Raw genomic sequence first — 22,795 nt, 5'->3', positions numbered from 1 at the left:
TCTGGCGTTCAAGCCCGTCTTGATCCCTGTCTTTCCCAAATGAGTCTCTTGTCAACACAAGAGCTGGACCTGCACGTGGATCACTTTCAAGACAGTGACACTGTTGCTAGAAGCCTATTTGCTTCTGCCCACCACCACTACATAGCCAAATGTCAAGAATTTCCATGGTTCATCTTGTGAACATTCGACACTAACTGCTGTACATCTGTTCCTTCCTAGGTGACCCGAGCCCTTGTATATCCCCAAGACGCAGGGCATGTTACGATGACGCATCTTCCATCAATGAAGAGTTGTTACTAAGCACAGAATGCTGCAGTTCAGATGAAAGCCTTCCGTATAACATCAGCTATCAAGAGAAGAAGGTCATCATCGTTGAAGCCTTCATTCATCCCATCCCTACTGAAGCTGCTGACCTGAGCCCACCAGACACCTCAGGCACCAGCCTGGACTCAATGTCTCTGCAGTGCAGCCCAGCCCAAGCACAGCCCGAGTGCCCCGACAGCAGCACCACCATGCAGGCTCAGGTCAGCATCACCGAGGAGAAGCTGAGCATCTCGCAGGGGGGCACAAAATCAGGACATGAGTCCCAGGCTCCGGGCAACAGCACGGTCTCTGAGCAGCTCTCATGATTACAAGAGAGGATGAGTCCCATCTTTCCTCCAGACCTCACACCCCCTCCTTTCTCCTATTGAATAAAGGCACGCTCGTGCTCAATCAACGCCTTGACTGAATTCCGAGTTTTCATTCGCAGAGATTGGGATGAGTGCAAGAAACTGCAAGGCAGCTCAGCTTACAACACTCTGGCTGTGGGGTTTGTGCGGCCGAGCTCTGGGTGTGTTCCCATTTTGCCTGACTTTGGGATGCCTGCAGCGAGAGCTCTGCTGCCGTTGTGTATGGCAGCAAATAGTCTCTAGCATCCTGGATGCTGCTCATGAAAACCCCAAGCTTCCTGGCTGTGGCTGTGATGCTTTTCAGGGCCTTTTGATGCTCTTTGATGCCGTGGCTGCTCCCTAACACCTCTGTCCTCCCGCCGTGTCCATTCCTGGCTCTCACCTGTGAGCTGTCCCTGCAGATCATCTCCAGCCCTGCCATCATCGTGCTGCGGCAGGAGGAACTCGCCCTGACCAACATCAGGCAGTGCTGCCTGCCTCTCTCACTCTCTAGACCAAGTGTAACTACGCTGTCATGGAGACAAATGCTTTCTGTCACATCCTCCATCCCTGCAGACATTTACCGGTAGGTGGCTCTTGCAGAAGAAGATTCAAGCAGCAGAACCTTTTGCTCAGCTACAGCACACAAATGCTACAAAAGCAGGAATAACCCGCAAGCTCTGGGTCTGTTTGTCTTGCACAGGCATGCACTAACTGCGTTTGATGGTACCCCCCATCCTTGATTTCCTTCCCTGCTCCTTGTCTGATGGCGCTGCTGAGCCAGGAACAAGCTGCCCAGTGTGGCAGAGCATGGTGCTGGTCTGTGCTGGGACCTCCTCCCCTTCATCTGCTGCAGATCAGTGCCACACACGTGCCATCGAGATGCTCTGGCACGGGATGTGCCTCCAACCCAAAGCTCCTTCCCACCTCCCAAGGAAAAGCAAAGCAACCCAAGCATCTCCAGCAAAGCTGCCCAGCAGACAGCAGGGAATGCAAACAGCTTCTGGCTGCTCCCCTGCACTCCTGTCCTAAGTAATAGACCCCATGAGGACTGGCTGGGAAATCAGTGCATGACACATGTGAGTGTGCACAGGATTGTGCAAAGCAGTGGGGTTCCATGAGTTTGTGTGTGTGTGTATCTCTGCTGTTATGAAAGCATGGGAAGATTGCCTTACTGAGTCCCAGATAATTACTTATCCTCAAATGATTTTTCCTGGCCAAATTTAGAGCCTCTCACAGGTAATCGAGACCAACAGGCTGTTGTTGCACAATCAACAGACACAATCTAGATGAATAGCTGAGGAAAATAAAGCATCATGCCAAGGGTACTAGATAAGTGAGCAGCATGAGATCTGCACATTTATGTGATACTCATGGTCTTAGACAATATTTGCTTAGTGAGGTCACATAGAATGAAAGTAAAATAGAAGAAGTGCAATTGGTCTCAGTTCACAGCTGGCTGGTTTGTCTCAGGCTAATCCTGAACTGCCTCAAGCGACTGCTTTGGTGCTCTACAGAACAGCAACTTCAGAGATCTCTTTCTATTACTAAGTGTTTGAAAGAGCAATTTGCTCTGTTAATTATCCATCATTTCTGTGCAGTATGTTTAGTCAGACTTGTCTTTAGCTTCCAAGTTGTATGTGAAGAATTGTTTCTGTTGTAATGCACAATGTACTAAAAATTGAGAGATGAAAATGTGAAGAGTTTTTCCAGCTTTGATTTCATGTCTGGAATTTTGGAACCCACTACTTGCAGTTGTTAATCTGTCCAAACTGGTCTGGTTTGGAATGCCCTCATCCTTCTTGAATCGCTGTTAAAGGCGGAGCAATTCCTACAAGTGCCATGGCCCCACTGTTGTTCTAATTCTTGTTTCTTTGTTTTCCACACACTGCTTTTCAAGCCTCCTTTTTCTTTACAGTCAAAGTGAGAACTGCACTGTGAGGTGTCTGAAACTTGTTGTGCCTATACATAAATAGAACAGCAGCAAAGCCTGACAGGTGACTGTGCTGACAGCTCTCGGAGCCAGTAACACGTAACTGTGCTAAATCCCTTGTGACGGCTTTGATTTCATTTTTGCCAGTGAAATCCTTGTAAAAGGAACTGCAGCAGTGTGATGAGCTAAGGTGAAGATGCTGGTTTTAGTAGTGCTCTAAGCTGAGTGGAAGGGCAATTGAATGAGGGTTATATGCTTTCTCTAGGACGATAAGGTTTTTTTTCCTGAGGGAAAGAGCCAGCTTTTCATGGGCTATATGTGGGCTTTGGCAAGGGCAGACAATCCAGTCTGTCAGGAAGCCATTTGAGGTGCTTCAGGTTTGTAAGCTTGTCTTTTTGTTTTTCAGGCGGATATTTGGAGCATGGGTGTACTGCTGTATGCTCTGCTGTGTGGGTTTTTCCTTTGGATGATGACAATATGATGGCACTCTACAGGAGGATACCAGTGGGTATCAGTGGTGCTAGAATACACTGAGAAGGGAAATAGCTGAGCTTGACAAGAGGCCTTGCTTTTCGGATGGCAGAACATGCTGAGCTGTGGGTAGAAAGGCCTGTCTGCTGAATATTGTCCCTGTTTTTGCTGCTTTGTCTGCCAGTATTTTGTGGATTTGGTTCTACGCTTGGTTGGCCTATGTGGCACTGTAGCCTAATTCTGTACCATGATAGCATACAGAATTTAAGGAGAAGTATTTTCTTGCCAATGGGCTGGATTTTTTGTATCTGGTTCTTCAACTGGCTGCTCCCTATACTATCTGTAGTAAAAATATAGACACATCATTTGATTTCCCTGAAATGAATGTTCCTAAATGCCAGCTCATCTCATGTCTACAAAGATCAAAGTTCTGCATTTGCTATTAGAATTTCCTCTTCCAGAATCAGGAGGTAATGTAGGACCCCACAGATTGCCTTCAGAATCCAACAGTTAGTTCTGTTTCCTTTCGGAGTGCATAACAACCTGAGCACATGAATTGAATGATGTGGCTTTTTAGTCTGGTACAAACTCTGCTGTACACTGAAACTTGGTCCATTTGTAAGCAGGACTTTGTCCATCTCTGCAGGACAGCAGAAAACCCGTTGTGCTAATTGTGATGCCAAGAAGCAGAATGCGGCAAATGGCAGATGATCCAACGGCTTCAGGTGTTCATATCCTTAAAACTGTGAATAGTTTTGGACTGAGAGTTTGTAAGCAGAACGGAGCTCTTAAAGCTGTCAGAGATTATTTCTGCACTGCTCAATTCTATCTGCCTGACATACACAGGATCTCAGAACTGCGTTGCTTGAACTGGTGGAACTTGTTGAAGTGAACTGGGATGTGCAAGTTTTAGAACTTAGTCAGAATGCAGTAAAAAATGGATAATCTCATGGGTATTAAGGTACAGGCTTGCTATTTCTGCACTGAATTTGTTTTTATTTTACATGGCTGTGATCTAAATGTTGCTTGAAATGCCGTCACCTAGGCACTGTTGTGTAACTGAATTTCACACATTATAGATCCTGAAATATTCTGTAATCTAAAACTCTGACTTGTTTTAAGTCTGCTGCTTGAGTCTAATCAGGGTCATAGTGTCTGTGTGAAGTGGAGTGTGTGGGGAGATTGTTGCTGCAGATCCTGGGAAGTTGCTGTGTATTTGCAGACAATGGCTGCTGTTGGTCACTGGGTGCCACTGTTGCTCTGAAGAACAGCTGTGCTGTGCATGCAGCACAGCATGCTGTGCACGCCATGGAACTAGGAATCAAGAAGAGATAGAAGCATCACTTCTGCTCTAGTAAAAGGTCTCATCTGCTGACAGGCTTTTGTACTTGAATTCAGAACTCAGGACCTGTTGACGCAGACAGACTAGTTGCTGAAGTTGGACGACTCTTTCTGTTTACTCCTTGTAATATGTAGCCATAACACTATTTAAAAAAGAATCTGAAATCATGGCTAATTATTGACTGCTGCACAGCAGAACACTACCACGGTGAGATTGGGCTGTGAGATGACTTGAAAGCTGTTTCCTCAGTATAGGTCTTATTCTTGCAGCTGGGACAACTTGATGAAGACTGTGTAACAGGTTTCTGTGTTTCACAACAAGAGAAGAGAGAGTAGATCAGCATTAACATCAGAGGTAATAAACGTATGTCAGTAATTCTCTGTATTTAAGCCCACTCCTACAGTAAATAACCTTACTGTATTAACAGACTCTAACACTCACTTATTCTCAAACATGAAATATTTCATACCTTTCAGAGGTAAGTTACCACTGCAGAACTTCATAGTCTACCTAATAACTGCATTTCTGAAGTTCACATTTATTCCTTTTTTCTCCTTTAATTGTGTTTTCTCAGCCTTTTTGTTATTTTTTTACCATGCTGAAATCCTTATGAATCTCTGGAAGTCCAGGCAGACTCAAAACAGAAACTGATGGATGAACTGCAGATGTCACATGCTGGCTTAACTCCCTGCTTTGAAATGATTCACTGATAGGTGGAAAATATCAACACATCAGGTAGGACAACCAAGCAAATTTGGGGAATTACAGTTCACAAATACTTCAGGAAATAAATTAATTCCAGTAACTTTAGAAAATAAATGAGAAAAGCTGAACTGAGTGCTTCTAGAGATGCTGTATAAATGTCAATAATGACATTCCAAGCTGTAGAAGAGATTTAAAACATGATGGGTACTCTGGCTTTAACCTGAATCTGAAAGTTGTCTCTTGAAATTGAGTTGTCTTTCTGTTAAATAGAAAGTGGTAGAATTTGAAGGATTGTTAAGATTTCCATATAACCTTAGTAAGACTAGATGTAAAATGTAAGTTTTATCTAGGCAAGATCAATTGTGGAGTCACTGTTACTTCTTTTTTAGGTACAGGGAATAAAGAGAACGATCGACCTACAAGGGGAAAAAGTTCTTCCGTTCAAGTCTGTGATATTATCACAGTCTTAATTCAAAGGACTTCTAATGCCTGATAAGTAATTCAAGCTTATTATACTACACTGAGTCTGTCAAGCATTGTACCCACGGTTCTCATAGTAGTCAAAAAGCTGCTGAAAGTCCAGCTGAATGTCGATGCTCCTTGGAGCTGGGCTGAAACTTGCCCCCAGAAATGGGAGTCCAGCTGAAATGCTGTGCAAACTGAATTAGTAGGAGCTTTGCCATTCACTTCAGTAGAGAGATTCTGGCACCAGCTTTAGATTTCACTTCCAGCAATTGTACAATACACTAACTTTCAAGCAAAAACGAGAATAGTCTGCTTCTTTATCTCAGACATATTGTGTGAATCAGCTGAGGCCTGAAACTACCCTAATGTGATCAGACGTGAAGGTTGCACATCAAGGGGAAAATATGGCAGACATGCAGAAATTTTCTTTGTACTGACAATGTTTCTGAAGAGATCTACATCCTCTTGTTTTCTAGCAGAATTACGACCAGTTGTGGCAACCTATCTCTTGCTTCAGTCTAAGAAGGCTCGTGGCAAGCACATTCCCTTGAGAATTCCATCCCAAACAGGACATGCCAGTACCACAGAGTCAGGAAGCCTGGGGGTAAGTTTTAGAGTTCAGCACAAGGTTCTGGTCAAAATGCCTCTGTGTGCTGAAGCTCTGCCCGGGTAAACAGTCTGGTGGCCTAAACATCGGTGAGGGAGCATGTGTGCAACCAGTCTTGGTCATCAAATCTTGTTCTATGATAAGGCCACCGACTCAGTGTATGAAGGAAAAGGATGTAATCTTTCTAGATTTCAGGGAGGCCTTTGATCCTGTCCCTTTGGCTGCATGTTCCCAACCTTCCATCAGGAAGCCAGGAGTACTGTTCTGTGCCATGAAAAGGCAGCCAGTGGTTTGACTATCACATGTTTATGTGTTTTGATGTTTCACAGTGGGTCTTAAGTAAAAGGAACTCAGGTTTTGGTTGCCTGCAGGACAGATGTTCTTTTGGGTTCAATATGTTTGCATAGTGACTTGCAACCATGGGACTGGTGTTCAAGGACCCTTTTGGTTCCTTCAGTTCCTGGGTTCTTTCATGCCTAGATTTGACACTTTGTTTCAACAGAAGAGCTGATATTCGCTTTGGGAGCACTAAGCAGCTGTTTATGTGGCTTAGAGGAAGACTGTCTGTCTTCTACCCTGTGGGCATGGAACAGCCACAATTCCCCCTGGAACAACATCAGTGACCCACACCACTAATTGGATTCTCCTTTTTAATGTAGTGGTAGTGAGGTGAAAATGTGGCTGTGGAATATTTTGACTAAGGAACTTCTATATAGATTTTGTTCATCTTTGCATGCCTCATCACCTGATCTGTGTCAGTGAGCAGAAGCTGAAAGCAGGCATGGGATGTTCTGAAGAGCGGAGAAAGAGATAGGGAGGAAGGTGATTAAGGCAATCCCCTCTGCTGCTGTGTGTCCCAGAACTGCCCAGTTCTGTGGCAAAGTGTTGTACAAGATGAAGAGGCCAAGAGATTGGGAGTAGAATGAATAGAAAATATGCCTTACTTAGGCCATACTCAGTGTATTAATACTTCTCAGTTAGTTTTAGAATTCTAGAAGTGAAAGGTAAGGAGGTAGAAGCCTGCAAATTGTGTCCTTTTTTACAGCTGCTCTTTTCTTATGGGAGGATGAAGTGAAGAAGATTGGTCTATTCTACAAGCTGTTCCAACCTTTACTCTTGATTTGCTGTTGCAGCTGCTGTAGCATCCCCAGCATAGACCAGAAAAGACCTTCTTGCCTCCAGAGATCCAAGTTTGTCCTCTGCTGGCCACTTGAGAGCTCAGGGACTATGATGGGTTCTTTTCTGGTGTTTGCTCTTCACTGTCATCACCCAGTTTCTATCTCTTCCTAAAGCAGTTGGTAGGGTGTGTTCAGACCCTCAGCTCTTCCTGACTCTGCTAAGCATGTCAGAGCTGATGAGGACGATGTAGAATGGGGTTTGTGTCCCTTCAGACACCCACACTGGAGAAATCTGCAGCTGGCATGCACCCCACCAGCTCCCTTTGGCTGTGACTGCATGGGAGTGGTTGCTAGCAGGTCATGTCATCAGGTTGAATGTGTCACATTCCCAGATCTCTGATTCCATTGGCTGTGTCTCCAGTGACATGAAATACAGCGGTGGCTGCTGGGGTTCTTCCATCTGTACAGATTTTTAATGGTAGTCAGGCAAATTAGACTCTGATGCTAAAAAACAGAACAATAAAAGCAGCAACAAGAGACAATCCCAACCAACCGACAATAGCAGCAAAAAACCACCACACATCTCATTAGGTAGAAGATTAGAGATACTGGAAGGTAGTCTTTAAGTCTCTTTAAGGCGCTGTTCTTACATTGCAGAATTAGAATGATAATATAATTCCATGCTGATAATATCTCCAGATTTCTATCTTTTGGATTTCTTTCAGCCTGCCATGATCCCCGAGTGTGTCTGTTCATGGGGTTTTTCATTTGGTTTTGTAGAACACGTTTGTTATCTTGTGCATTCTCATAGTTCTTTTCTTTCCTCTGCATCTTAGAAATCCCAGTGAAGTTCACCAAGAAGCTCGAAGCTGTTAATGCTGAGATTGGAGGCAGTGTCACTTTAAGCTGTGAAGTGAGCCATGCCAAAGGGAAGGTGGTGTGGCGCAGGAATGCAGTTGAGATCAAACCCAGCAAACGTTTCCAGATTGATGAGGAAGGGGTCAGAAAAACCCTGACAATAAGAGGGATCCGGGCTGAGGATGAGGGAGAGTACTTCTGTGAGTCCAGAGATGACAAGAGCAGCATTACCATCACCCCCAAAGGTATGTCTCTGGAAATGAAGGCTGACAGTGTGGAAGGATCCTTGGCTTCCCTCATCAGCCATTACAACACTGCAAAGCTGAGTTCATTTGTATGTTTATGCTGTTCTTTGTGTTAACAACCAAGTACAAAACTTGTCTTTCTCTCTAAATAACTGTGGAACAACTGCTTCTGAAGAGCACAGCTGTTAAGTGGGCAAATCAGCCTTCAAGGCTGGAATTAAGCATCCCAAATGTAAGATGGGATTTATTTTACCCCTTCTTTGCCTCTTTTCTTCTTGCATCTTTGTAGATGCAAGGAGGATCTCCTCTACAGGCAGGAGATGTGAGTGTGAGTTATGGTGATCACTTCCTGCGAGTCATAAAATCTGATGCTTCCAATAAAATCATTGACTCTGTTGGCTCTTTGAAGGTGCTCATATATAATATGATAGCAGGCTTTGAGTATATAAAAGGCTCTTAGAAAGTGGAAGCAAACAATCTGTTCTCTGTGCAGAAATAAGGGACTTCAATTGCAATGACAAAGATGCAAGTTCTACAACAGAAAAGCTTTTTAATGGTTGGATGACTGGATAAGTCATTTGGAGGGGCTTTGAAGCCTTCACGGTGGGTTTCAGAAAAGGTTAGTGAAATATCTGGGGCACAAAGACCTGAGCATGTCCTGGAGCAATGGAGAAGGGCTGGATGATTTTTGCGGGTATTTTCAGCCATAGGATTTTGTGTTCTGGTGGTGTCAGTACATTCCTTCGTACAACATGGACGGGTTGGTTTGTTGCATTGGTTCAGACTTTTGTACTAGGAGCTCAGCAGTGGTTAAAGCTCACACTTCTGCAAAGTAAACAAGCTCCTGCAATTCGTCTCTACTCTGTTTTAGCTGTGGATTAGTTTGACAGTTCCCTTCCATAAGCTTTATGGTTCCCTTCTGTAAGTCTACTTACACAGAATGAGTTGCTTAACTTTAAGTCTTGCTCCAGGATTTTAAGCATATTATTAGCAAAAAATATCACAAATAATTTCACCAACAATTCTCCCCACCCATCTGTAGCTTTCTTTTTTTTCACTGGAAGGTTTTACACTGGCAGATAGGGTGGGCATGTAGAAACAACCCCATTAATTCTGACGAAGCTCTGATTTCTCTGACTGGCCTTTGTTTTGTGATTCTGCATGCATGCCCTGTAGCTAAAGCCTGGATGTCTTCCCCAACACCTTCAGTCTCCCATCCTTACTTAAGTTACTCCATTGTAAATCTCTCTGCTAGTCCAAGAGAGTTTTTATTTTACCCCTTCTGTGAGGCAGCAGCTGGATGGGAAGGATGAGATGAGGACAAGGTTGTTTGGGTGGCTTTTTTTTTTTTTGCCTAAGAGCCAACTGGGAATCAAAGATACCAAAAATTGAAGACAAACTGTGTCATACCGAGCAGGGTTTGTCAAATCACTGGCATGCACTGTTAGGACAACTTCATCATCAACATATTCCGGGCTGACTGTTGTCACAAAATTCTGCTTCTGTGTCCCAAAATGTGCACTTATCACTTGTATTGGCAGTTGCTCATCTTTTCTCCAAACTGAATGGTTGTAGGAAATAAAACAGACAAGCAAACAAACCAAACAACCCGCAGATATTAACTTGCAGCTGATTGTCAGTGCTGATCGTTGGGCCATGTGCAGCACTTCACATCCTTCTGCGGCCAACAGAGATTGGAAAATACATAGACCTTCAGAGACTACTTTAATATCTAGATGCACTGAATTACCCTCTAGAGTGTCTTTCTGAATATAGAAGGAACCACGGGTGACTATGATCCTGATTTATATCTAGGTTCAGGCTTACTGTTTCAGTTAGGTTAGATGAATAATAGTTCCAGAGAAGATAGGGAAATACAGCAGTTCATTGATACCAAGTGTCGGAAAAATGCAGCTCAGTGCTGGGCAGTTTGCTGCTTCATTCCCTCTTACAAGTTGCACCCAAGGCTGGAAAAGACCACTGAGATAGCTGAGTCCAACCCCAGCCCACCCTCACTGGACTTACTAACCACGTCCCCAGTGCCACATACCCGTGGCTCTTGAGCACCTCCAGTGACTGTGGTATACCAGCGTGGTTGCTTCAGTTGTGGGAGTTTTCAGACACTGGCTGTTGTTCTAGCGAGGCAAAAAACCAAAACTGATGGAACAGTGTCTATACAGGAAGCAACTGGCTGTCCTGATGGCTGCCAACAGTTTTGCACAAGGTGTGTCATGCAAGCTTGCATGAGTCTGGTTTAAAAACTTGCTGTTCTGATGGAAGGAGAGGATGTTGGTGCAGGATAACTGCAGGATTTGTGCTCTCCCGACATCTAGTTGCAATCACAGCTTATTGTTGCTATAGAAAACAGCTTCTCTGTAGACAAATTGAGTTAGTTCCATTACGTGGCTGAAGCCCTAAGTGATCCAAGGTGAAGCATGATCCAAACTGGAATTTAGCTAATTGTAGTAGGGAATCCAAGCCTTAATGAGATGAGTTGTTTAAAATATGAGTCCTCCATCTAAAACGGCATTGAACTGTTACCCTGGTTTAGATAGAAGTGAGAGTTTAACAGCAGAAGTCTGAAGTTATGCTCCATATTTCACAGAATCACAGAATCACAGAATTGTAGGGGTTGGAAGGGACCTCTAGAGATCATTGAGTCCAACCCCCCTGCCAAAGCAGGTTCCCTACACCATGTCACACAGAAAGGCGTCCAGGCAGGTCTTAAATATCTCCAGAGAAGGAGACTCCACCACCTCCCTGGGCAGCCTGTTCCAGTGCTCCGTCACCCTCACTGTAAAGAAGTTCTTCCACACATTTGTGCGGAACTTCCTATGCTGTACTTTCATCCCATTACCCCTAGTCCTATCCCCACGCACTACTGAAAAGAGACCAGACTCACCACTATGGCTCCCACACCTCAGGTATTTATAAACCTGGATCAAGTCCCCTCTCAGCCTTCTTTTTTCAAGGCTAAACAGACCCAGTTCCCTAAGTCTCTCCTCATAGGGGAGATGCTCCAGGCCCTTCACCATCTTAGTGGCCCTCCGCTGGACTTTTTCCAAGAGATCCCTGTCTTTTTTGTACTGGGGAGCCCAGAACTGGACACAATATTCCAGATGAGGCCTCACCAGGGCAGAGTAGAGGGGGAGGATCACCTCCTTCGACCTGCTGGACATGCTCTTTTTAATACACCCCAGTATGCCATTGGCTTTTTTGGCTACAAGGGCACACTGCTGGCTCATGGTCAATCTGTCGTCCACCAGGACGCCCAGGTCCCTCTCAGCAGAGCTCCTCTCCAGCAGCTCTTCCCCCAGCCTGTACTGGTGCATGCAATTATTTCTACCCAGGTGCAAGACTCTACACTTGCTTTTGTTAAACCTCATCCGGTTTCTTACTGCCCAGCTCTCCAGCCTGTCCAGGTCTCACTGAATGGCAGCACAGCCTTCAGGTGTATCAGCCAATCCTCCCAACTTCGTGTCATCAGCAAACTTGCTGAGGGTGATCACTGATGAAGATGTTGAACAGACCGGACCCAGCACAGACCCCTGGGGGACACCGCTAGTTATAGGCCTCCAGCCAGACACCGCACCGCCAACGACAGCCCTCTGCACTCTGCCAGTCAGCCAATTCTCGACCCACTTCACCATCCACTCATCTATCCCATACTTCCTCAGCTTTGTTATAAGGATGTCATGGGGGACAGTATCAAAAGCCTTACTGAAATCAAGGTAGACTACATCTACCGCCCTCCCCCTGTCCACCCAGCTAGTGACATCTTCATAAAAGGCCACCAGGTTGGTCGAGCACAACCTACCCTTGGTGAACCCATGCTGAGTACTCATGATAACCTCCTTATCACCCAGTTATCTGGAGATGGCATCCAGCACAAGCTGTTCCATCACCTTCCCTGGGACAGAGGTGAGGCTGACTGGCCTATAGTTACCCGGGTCTTCCTTCTTGCCCTTTTTGAAGACTGGACTGACATTGGCTGTCCTCCAGTCTTCAGGCACCTCCCCAGTTCTCCAGTACCTCTGAAAGATTACAGAGAGCAGCTCAGCAACGACTTCCGCCAGCTCTCTCAGCACCTGCGGATGCACCCCATCAGGTCCCATGGATTTATGGACCTTAATGTTTCCTAGGCACTCACAGACCACCTCTTCCCTGACTAAAGGGAAATCTCCCATTCCCCGGACTCTCTCATCAACCTCCAGGGTCCGGGATTCCTGAGGGAGAGCCCTTTCACTAAAGACAGAAGCAAAGAAGGCATTCAGTATTTCCACCTTCTCAGCATCCCCTGTTACCAGAGCGCCCCCCTCACCTAGTATGGGGCCCACATTCTCCCTAGCCTTCCTTTTGCTGTTAACGTATTTAAAAAAGCCTTTTTTATTATTCTTTATCTTCTTAGCTAGATTCAACTCCAGGTGGGCTTTGGCCTTCCTGGTTGCATCTCTGCAGTCCCTGACAACATTCTTGTATTGTTCCCAAGTGGTCAGACCCTTCTTCCACATATCATGTACTATTTCTCATCACTCAAGAGAATATTTGAAAATATGAATTCCTTTGGCTATGTTAGAGCTCATAATGAGGTAAGCTGATGTTCTTTAAATGCTCGGAGTCTAGCAGTGTGGGGAAGTGGACTGCTATTTGCTATTGAGTTTTAGGCTAAGAAGCCTGATTTTAGAGGACAGTGGACTTCCCCTTTCCCTTCCCCTCTCCTCCCCTTCTCCCTGGACTGATCCCGCATGGTTTGAGAATGATTTCAGAGCAAGGTAAACGAGGAATAGCCATGTGAAAACCTGTTGTTTTACTGCACTGTAAAACACACTTATTCAAAAGACAAGTGTGTGTTCCAAGCTTGAGATTGCAGGAGATCCTAGAAACAACCCAGCTGCTCAAACCTGTAGTCTGGCTGAATATTTTATTGTCAGTTTTGGTCAGGAGGAGATGCTTGAGTAAGACAAATAAAAGGTCATGGGTAAGTTGGTCCTTCTTGTGATATACTTCTAGGCTTTCGTCAGGGAAAAGCTTAATTAGTCCAAATAATTATAGCAGAAACACCACACCAAGAACATGTGAGTGACATTTCAACTTTCTTGACGTGACGGTAAATTTTAATTTCTGAATTTCTGAATTTTCTATAGCCATTCCTACATGTTGAAAACACTGCACTGTGCTTAAGCTTCAGCATATGTTCCAGTAAGCACAGTTCCATTAATTCTAGGGGAGTGGGTGAATTAAGCATAGATCTGAAGGCTGCCTTTGCTCAGTGCAGAGATGGAAGGACTCATGGAGATCTGACTTGATATTTTCCTTTCTAGGATAGGAAAGAGCTCCATCAAAGTAAAAAAGGGGGCATTACTTCCCAGGGAAATAAGAGAAGTCTCATTATTCACAAGTGGTGAACTCCCATTTTCTCTCTCAGTCTGCAACCAGGTTGGGTTGCTGTTTCAGTACTGGCTGTTTTATGCAGGAACTCTGCTCCTGAGGTTTATCCAAGTTGTATCCGAACCCTTCAGAATAAAAGGGAAATAGCAGCACAGAAATATGGTCTGATTCTGACATAAATAAGTGCAGACCTGCAGATTTAAAAGGGATTGTGTGATGTTCAAGGGATTTTGAAGCAAAGACGTCCCCTAGGTAAGATTTGTGGCTGACATTCCCCATACATTGTGGGCACACAAGCTAAGGAGAGACTAATGATGAGCATGCAGAGAAGCCAATGGTTCAGACAGGTTTGTTGTTCGGAAAATAAAGATGAGGTGATTGGTGGTAAGCAATATGGCTTCATCGAGGTCAAGCCATGCCTGACAAACTTGGTGGCCTTTCATGATGGAGTAACAGCATCAGTGGATAATGGGAGAGCAACTGACATCATCTACTGGGACTTGTGCAGAGCATTTGATCCCATCCTGCATGACATCCTGGTCACCAAACTGGAGAAAAATGGTTTTGATGGATGGACCAGTTGCAGGATAGGGAACTGTCTGGATGGTCACACTCAGAGAGTTGCAGTCAATAGCTCAGTGTCCAGGTGGAGGGTGGTGTTGGGACCAGTGTTCTTTAACATTTTTGTAGGCAACATGGCCAGTGGAATCAAATGCAGCCTCAGCAAGTTTGCAGATGACACCAAGCTGAGCGGTGCTTTTGATGTGCTAGAGGGAAGGGATGCTACCCAGAGGGACCTGGACAGGCTGGAGAGGTGGGCCCTTGGCAGCCTCATGAACTTGAGTGTGGCCAAGTACAAGGCCCTGCACCTGGGTCAGGGCAATCCCAAGCACAGGCACAGGCTTAGAGGAGAATGATTTGAGAGAAGCCTTGATCTTGTTAAGAAGAGTTGGTCTGGAGGGAGGTGTCCCTGCCTATAGCAGGGGCATTGGAACTAAATGACCTTAAAGATTCAGTCAGTTCTATTGTTTTTCTATACTTAATTTTGCTTGAAAGGTTTTAGAATAAATGAGATTCTGGTTTCCGTGAAAACTGTTTGCAGGGAGCTCCATTGTAGCTAGTAAGTCTAACTTTAAGTTCAAGGGCAATAATGCATTGACTGTGTTGAAGAGAGAAATGACTCAGGAATGGATGATGGTTTAGAATAAAACATAATCCTACTTATTTTCTATGCAAATATGTGTAACGAAAAGATGCTGCACTCAGTTCTGGAAATACCCTGACAAATATATCTCTACTGTTTCACAGCTGGAGATATCAAGATTGTTAAACCACTGGAAGATGTGGAAGTGAATGAATATGGGAGTGCATCTTTTGTCTGTGAGATTTTACACGATGAGGTTCAGACCCAGTGGTACAAAGATGACGACAAGCTGAAGGCTGATGACAACGTCAGAATGCGGCAAGATGGTAGGGTGTAAGAGGGAGATCTTTCTCCTGAGTGGGTTGTGGGTTGGAGATGAAGCAGAAAGGACATCTGAAATGAAGTGAAGAAAGTTCAGAAGTGAGTTCCCCTTTTGTTTTGGGACTGAGGTTAGGGTGGAACAAGTGACAGGTGGGAAGCTTAGTGTGGGAAGTGTGATGCTATCCCACCATCCCACACTGCCAGGAGCAGGTAGGAAATGAGTGCAGTTCTTTCCAAAGTGGGGGTGACCAGCGCAGTCAGTTCACCTCTCCAAAGAGGTTTTGTCTGACAATGAGTGTGATCCTTCTGTATCAGGTACTTTGAAGGTGACAGCGGCCGCATTCGGTCAGTCCTTGTAGAAGCCATGTGTAGATTACACTTTGGTGGGGATGTGGACGTGGGGGAATGAGTGGTTTCATTGACATGAGAGAACAGGCAGTGATGCTGTGAAACCAGATGGATGATGCTCAGCCTGGCCATGTGCCTCAGAGCTCTTTGCTCAAGGAAGCAAAGTGTAGTTGTGGGTTTGCTCTCAAGAGCACAGTTTGGTAGGGATGAGCTGGCGGTTGGACTAGATGACCTTAGTGGTCTTTTCCAGCCTTAGTGACTCTGTGATTCTCTGCTTCAGGAAAGAGCTACTTGCTGACTTACACACATGTCCAAGTCAATGATGCAGCAGAAATCGAATTTGTAGCATAAAGGGCAGAATCTCGTGCCCATCTTACAGTTAAAGGTAACTATGCTTCTGATGATGATTTTGCTTAAATTATGTTATAAACCAGCTAACATCCTTTGCTTTAATGTCAGAGAAGTTAAACACCACCAGGACCTTTGACAGAAATAAAAACTCCTACCTACCTACCTTTGTGCCCACAAAATATCCAGCTTGTCTTTTGGGATTTACTTTTGCTAAGTAAAACAGATTATTTTCTTAGGAGGTTGATTTTCTACCTTTAGTCTTCAGATTTGTGTTTGAACGTTGAGGGATAAAAAACATAGCTTGACTTTTTCTTCATTTTCTCTGTCTGTTTCAGAAGAGCACAGGTTTGGGGTTTTTTTTAATATATACAATGTTAGGGTATATATATGATGTTAAGTGTGATAAAGAAAAGGGAGACATTTGAGTTAGCACACTACTCAAGAGTTCAGTCCCCAGCTTTGCCACTGTTGGAATGATAAGGGCAAGAACATCCTGGAAAATTAATTTCTCCTAAGTTGAGTCATTACATTTGAGCTACAGAGACCTTTACTAGGAGGAAACTTGTTGTTCAGAGCTAAGTTGCTGTACTTAACCAAAGTATTTATCAATGTTCGTGTTTCATTGAACCTCTTTTCCATTTTGTAATGCGAGGAGTTTGATATTGGGATGGGAAGGTCATGGTTTGATTTGGATGTTGGACTGGGAATCAGAAGATCTGGGCTCTCTTCAGGTTGTCAGTCTTATTGTCTGACTTCTTAACAACATTCCTTTCTTTCTATTATTTTTTAATGATGTTTTAAGGCATTTTGAGGTGATAGGTGTAGTGTTCATGTGCAGTAATGCTGACGTGAGTAAGCAGGGTGATAATGTAAGAGTTTTTTACATTCTTTCTAAATATCTGCTTTCTCTTGTTCCATCCTTCTTAAAGAGCAATCTGTTAATCTAGTGAAGGAGCTGTGTGATGAGGATGTGACTGAGCCTGAAGAAGCCAAATTTGAATGCGAGATATCCATTCCATCTGTGAAACCTCCCAGGTGGTATCTGCGTGGGGAAGTCTAACAGGCTGGCAGAAACTTGATTATGCAGCAAGAGGGACAGCCCTCCCGCCCACGTGACCGCTACCGTCCAATCACTGTCTCCGCCGTGACCGCTACCGTCCAATCACTCTCTCCGCCGCCCCCGCCCCTCGTGGTGCCGTGCTGTCCCGTGGTGCATTGCGCGGTGTCGGTAAGATGGCGGCCGTGAGTCTGAGGCTCGGAGACCTGGTGTGGTGAGTTCAGTGCGCTGCACTGCGGGCGGAGCGCGGTCCGATCCGATCCGATGGAGTAGAAGGATGCTAAAGCCAAACATGGGGCAAAGCAATGGCAATGGCACCTGCAGCACGGACACCCCGCAGCCCTGCCCGGCCCCGCACCTTCATAGATGATCCCGCTTCCTCCCCGCTGGGTGGGCGGGGAGGAACGAAAAGGGACGGGATGGGGATGAGATGGGATGGGATGGGATGGGATGGGATGGGATGGGATGGGATGGGATGGGATGGGATGGGATGGGATGGGATGGGATGGGATGGGATGGATGGGGTGGGATGAGATGGATGGGGTGGGATGGGATGGGGATGGGGATGGGATGGGATGGGATGGAGATGGGATGGGGATGGGATGGGGTGGGATGGGGAACGGGAGGGAATGGAAAGGAACGTAAGGGCTGTGCCAGAGGCCGCCAAGGCCCTGACCACCGGGGTACCACGAAGCCACGGCGGCTGCTGGGGCCGCTCCCTGCACAGCGGCTTTGCCCCCAGCTCCTGAATCCCCCGTCGTTGTGTTCCCCCATGAGCCCCTGCCCTGAGTGCTGTGCTTCAGCCTCAGTTATTGAGCCCACTGTTACTGCCTTCTCAAAGGGTTGCCCAAGGAATCAGAACAGCAGAGCTCCCATTGAGCCCAAGGCTGAGTTTTGCTGAGGGTGAAGGAAGGAGGAAGTTTCAGCCCTGGATGGACGCCGTTCTGTGCCCACAGAGGAGCTTTGTGCCCTCGATGCTGAAGCAGCACCCAGAGCTGGCGGCGGGTGCAGGACCTGAACTCAGAGCCACAAGGAAATCAGAACAGGATGCAGTCAGTGCTGATTGTCACTGCTTTGACTCGGCTTTAAGACTCTGTGCAGAGTCTCAGAAATACCCACAGAAATACCCACAGGCTGGAAAGGAACAGGTTGGTTTTAATTGTTGTTGTTTTAAACTATCCAATCAGGCGATGCTGTTACGCCGTCATGTCGGACAGGTCCAGAAGGAGCTCATCCACATCCTCATCATCACATCAGTTTCTCCTTCCAGTTCTTCCATGAGCTCCATCATAAGCTCCTCAAGGTTGTTGTCTTCAGTGATGGCTGCTTCCCCCGCCCCTGTGCAGCTCAGCTGCTACTTTTCTGCCGCTTGTGAGGAACATGATGTAGTGTTGGATTCCTCTGGCTGTGCCATGGGGTCTGCGTGGCTTCCTGGGAGCAGCTCCAGACTTGTGGGAAGGAAGAGAACAATCTATGTGACATTTCTGAGATGTGCTTTCAGCTCTGAGGTCTGTAGTTGACCCTCCCACCCCTCACACCCACATAGGGATGGTGATTCAATTAACCTGCGGCTGCCTTTGGAGTTAAGGAAAGCAGCAGGTGCCTTTTTCATCTGTTCAAGTAGAGCAGTTTGAGTCTGGCAATCAGGGGCCGAGCTTTGTAGCAGAAACGCATTGACACCCTCACTGCTTTGGCTGTAAACATGTCAAGAAATCATCCTCTGCAAAATCCTGCTTGCTGGCTGAGGTACTTTTCCCCATGAACTCAGCAGAGGTTTTGACAAAGCAGTTTCAATGATCTCAGATGACCTCTTCCTTTGTTGCATTACGCCATGACACATCTCAAACACCCCATTTCCCCCCAGTATGAAAGAACTTAAGTCTGATGGAAAAAGGGCATTAAGGAAGAACAAGTTGTGGTCATCACCTGCTTGGAAGCTTTATGGCTTCGACGCTGAGCATGGTGTATTCGGGCGGGACTGAAGCAAGAGTCTCCTAGGAAGAAACAAGACAGAGTATGAAGCACGGGTCAGAGTTTCCACAAGTACCTTGTGAGACATCTGCTGCCTTCCAGGGAAACGGAAGAGCTGTAGAACACTTGGAATTTCTGTCTTTTCTTCAAGGTTAATGTAAACATTCCATATCCACTTCTGCTTTTGCCACTGCTCTTACCATTGGTAGTTTTTCAGCTGGGGGCTCATCTGCATCCTCAGCAGCAGATGGATGAATTTCTGCTGCTTTTCCTTTCTGTCTCCGCATTGGGGGGAAGGTGTTTTTCCAATCAATGGGCCTCACAGAGACCCTGCGGCCACCTAAAGTAAAAGGAAGAGAGAGCTGGTACTGTCTTGCTGTGCCTCAAGAGAGATCAAGTTCTCTTATCAGTCCCACCACCCTTCCACAAAGTTAAATACATTTGGCCAGTGGAATTACATTGCCCTGTCCGGGATTCTCAGCCATGTTTTGAACAGTCATCTCTGTGTACCAACAACGCATACAAAGGAACAAAGAAACCCAATAGCTGCACTCAGTAATAATCCAGGGCAAGGAAAAGTCTGACAGAGAGCAATGCAAAATGACAGCACTGCTTTTCTGAGGCACCGTAACGAGTTCCTCGTGCTCACCTTTAACTCTTTTCTTGCAGGGCAATTCCCCCGCTTTTCCCTTCTCCTCCTCCAACTGTTTGCGTTTCCGTCCAGCCAGGCCATGGGAGGAAGCTGGGATGTCAACTGCAGAGAAGAGTCCCAGGAAAGAACAGTCAGATCTCAGTAGAAAAACAGTGCATCAAACCCAGGAGCCTGTTGAGTATCTGTACCTCTCTCTGTTGCCTTGTCAACCTCTGTCTGGTTCCCCAGACTTGCTGCAAGGCCGCTCTTTGGAGGAAGGCCACTGCTGTCAACTTCTGGCAGAAAGGAAACAAGGAATGATTGATGAGCATCTCTTTGGAGGCAGGTTTGAGCACAGTCAACCACAAGCTTCACATTTTCAAGCACTGTTTGTTACATTTGCCTTCCGCTGCCCAAATGCTGTGCAGTCAGCACAGACCTGCAGTGCATCTTCCTCACTCCAGAAAAAGCCCAGCGCTGCTCTGACAGCCAAAGCACAGACGGATATTTCACTATCACGACTCTCCCCTGCCTCCCCAATGAATGGTGACATGCATCCCGCACCCGCTCAGAACTGACATTCAGAATTGAGCCTTTCATGCTTCACGCCATCGGACACTCACTGTGGCTCAGCAGCGCAGTCGGTCTGTTCCCACCACGTTCCTTCAGGTGGCGAAAGGCGCAGTGTGGTTTCTGGCAGCCTCCGGGCTGGTTCTCCCAGAAGCAGGGAATCAAACTGCACTGCTTCTGCAGAGAGAAGGAAAGGAAGGGCCATGGAAACAGGCACATCAGGTCTGCAGGGAGATGCCGCGCTCCAACAGCCATCAGAAACCATTGTGTGGAGCCTTAGCTCTGTACCCTCATTTCCTGCCCCTCCTTTCACTACTCCAAGCAGCCAGAACGAACTGCTCTGGAGAAATCCAGGATGGAGAAGGCCTGATAGGGCACAACCGAGCCCTGCTGGCAGGAGGGGAGTGCCACTCTCTCCTACCACCCAACTCCAGCAGCTTTAGGAGGCTGAGCAATGCGAGCTTTTTGCATCTGGGGAGAAAATGCTTTTGGCTCCTAATGCAAACATCTCCCGCTGTGATATACCTAAGGCACTGAATTCTCTGCCTTCTTTACCTCCTCCCAGTCCCCTCTAGAAACAGAAACCAGTAAGATTTTCACAGCAAACATATCCAGCCTGCAGAAGTGCATTCAGCCCAACCACAGCCATGAAAAGTGGTGTTGTAGACTAAGCTGGAGAGCACATCTTTAGGCAAACACTCACATCAATCCTCATGTGACGGAACTTGCAGTTACTCCTCGAGCAGCCGCCCTCCATCCACAGTCTGCAGACTCGTTCACTCCCCAGAGCCGCTTCACAGTGGCGGAAGGGACAGCTGTCTCCCTGCAAGCACAAGGAAACCACAGGAAAATAAGAGCACGGCCTGAAATGTGTCCATGCCGTTAGCCCAGGCTGTTAGCAGCACTATGAGCCTAACATCACCAGCAGGTCTCCCCTGCTCCACCCCTTTCTCTTCAACATGAGGAAATGGAAGAAAACCCAGGCAGAAGAAAGTCAACCGTACCTTAGTGCAGGTGGAGTAGAAGTAGAAGTAGCAGTCGCCTCTTTGCTGAGACATGGTAAAATTCTTAGAGCCCGTCTGGGTTATCTCCAGAGGAATTCCCTGCTCTTGCAAAGAGACGGTTGTGCTCGGACTGCTTGGATCCCCAAAGAGTCCTCTCGGACTGGAACCCTACAGGAAGTGCCTACAAGGGAAGAATCATGAGGAATAAGCATTTTCCCAGCTTTCTTTTGATGCAGTTTGGGCTCTCGAGGAGGGCAATGCCTTGGAAGCAGCTGGTTGCAAGAACTGTGCCAGCTCTGGATCCAATGTGTGTCTAAGTGCCATGACTTCCCCAGCAAGTGCTGTTCTCCATCCCACCAGCAGTTATATACCTTGCAGCACACATTTTGTCTTCCTGCCATGAGAAGGACTCCATCATCTACCCTTGCTGCAGCTGCAGTGGATGCAGTGCTACCACTCACACGTTTGAGAAACCTCCAGTTCTGGCTTACCCGGGCACAGCTGCAGTTCTCCTCCCTTCCAGCTAACACACCAGTGCAATGGCTGGGCAACACCGTCAGTGAGAGCAGGTAGCACCAGCAGCCACCACCACCGTCACTGCCAGCCGGGACGAGGGCTGACACAGCGTGTCCACACTCTGCGCAGCACTCACGGCTCTGGCACTCACTGGTGGCAGCCGCGGCCCCAGGCAGCGCTTGTGAGCTCACTGTGCTTGTGATGTCACTGCACAGCCCACGGCCCAGCTCAGCACCTGGATCTCACCAGGACTTCAGGGGGTTCTGTTAAAAATGTGCTGGATCCGGGGGTCAATAAAGCACAAGTTGCACTCCATGAAGTCTGTGCTCTCCTTCCCTTCTAATGTCTAAAACAAAGGCTGGGGACCAGCAGCAGTTCTGCAGGGCTGTAGCAGCGATGCTCAGTCACGGCTTGAAGCAGAGATTGAGCACCTGGTGGGGTGGCAGGGCCAACCCAGGGCATCTCAGGCACATGCAAACCCCTCCCAGACATCACTGAAGGGTTGGCAGTGCAGGTGAGGGTGTCTGACTGGAGATCACTGCCTGCCTGAGCCCTTCCAATGGTCAGCAGTTTTTTCCTTCCTTTCTGTGCCCACAGCTGCTGCACTCGGGCTTATCCTCACCTGCTGCAGCCCAGGACTTTGATACCCCGTTATCACTGCTGTGCTTTCCATTGCACTGCAGCATCACACAGGGCAGTAATGGCAGTTCATCATCCTCACCAAAACGTGTGACAGAATCTCACAAGGAATCAATTTCCCCTGCAAACAGCCACTCGGAAGGGCCTCCATTGAGCTGGGAGCTCCTCCCCAGCCCAGCTGTTCTGCTCAGACTCCTTCCAGCAGCCGCCCAGCACCAAACCCAGCTCACCTTATTGGCCTGGTCAGTCCAGGCTGTGCCCAGCTCACACACACGCCGCAGCGGTGCCTGCAATGGGCTCCCAAAGGATGATCTCCAACAAGGAATGCTCACAGCTCAGTGTCTGTGTGCAGCACGCTCACCAGAGCACCAGCTCTGCTCGACAGCTGGGGGCCAAACCCTCCCAACCCAGCAATGACTGTGACCTCACACAGACCCACATCACTGCTGCTCTTTCATCAT

General features: G+C 46.9%; 1 long non-coding RNA gene across 2 annotated transcripts; it reads left to right on the top strand.

Annotated features, from left to right (window-relative positions):
• Nucleotides 1–4,893: 4,893 nt before the first annotated feature.
• LOC146758085 (uncharacterized) lies at nucleotides 4,894–6,420 on the top strand. Of its 2 annotated transcripts, none has more exons than XR_014935385.1 (3): nucleotides 4,894–5,131; nucleotides 5,491–5,597; nucleotides 6,046–6,420. It is a non-coding gene; the product is annotated as an uncharacterized LOC146758085 (long non-coding RNA). The 2 variants fall into 2 exon arrangements; XR_014935386.1 differs by having other exon boundaries at nucleotides 6,043–6,420.
• Nucleotides 6,421–22,795: the final 16,375 nt, after the last annotated feature.

Source organism: Coturnix japonica, chromosome 17 (genome assembly GCF_054131305.1).
Source record: "Coturnix japonica strain WE chromosome 17, WE-NBRP24, whole genome shotgun sequence".
Classification (NCBI taxonomy): Eukaryota; Metazoa; Chordata; class Aves; order Galliformes; family Phasianidae; genus Coturnix; species Coturnix japonica.
The sequence above is the reverse complement of the archived record's forward strand: the minus strand, read 5'-3'. Positions and strand labels throughout refer to the sequence as shown.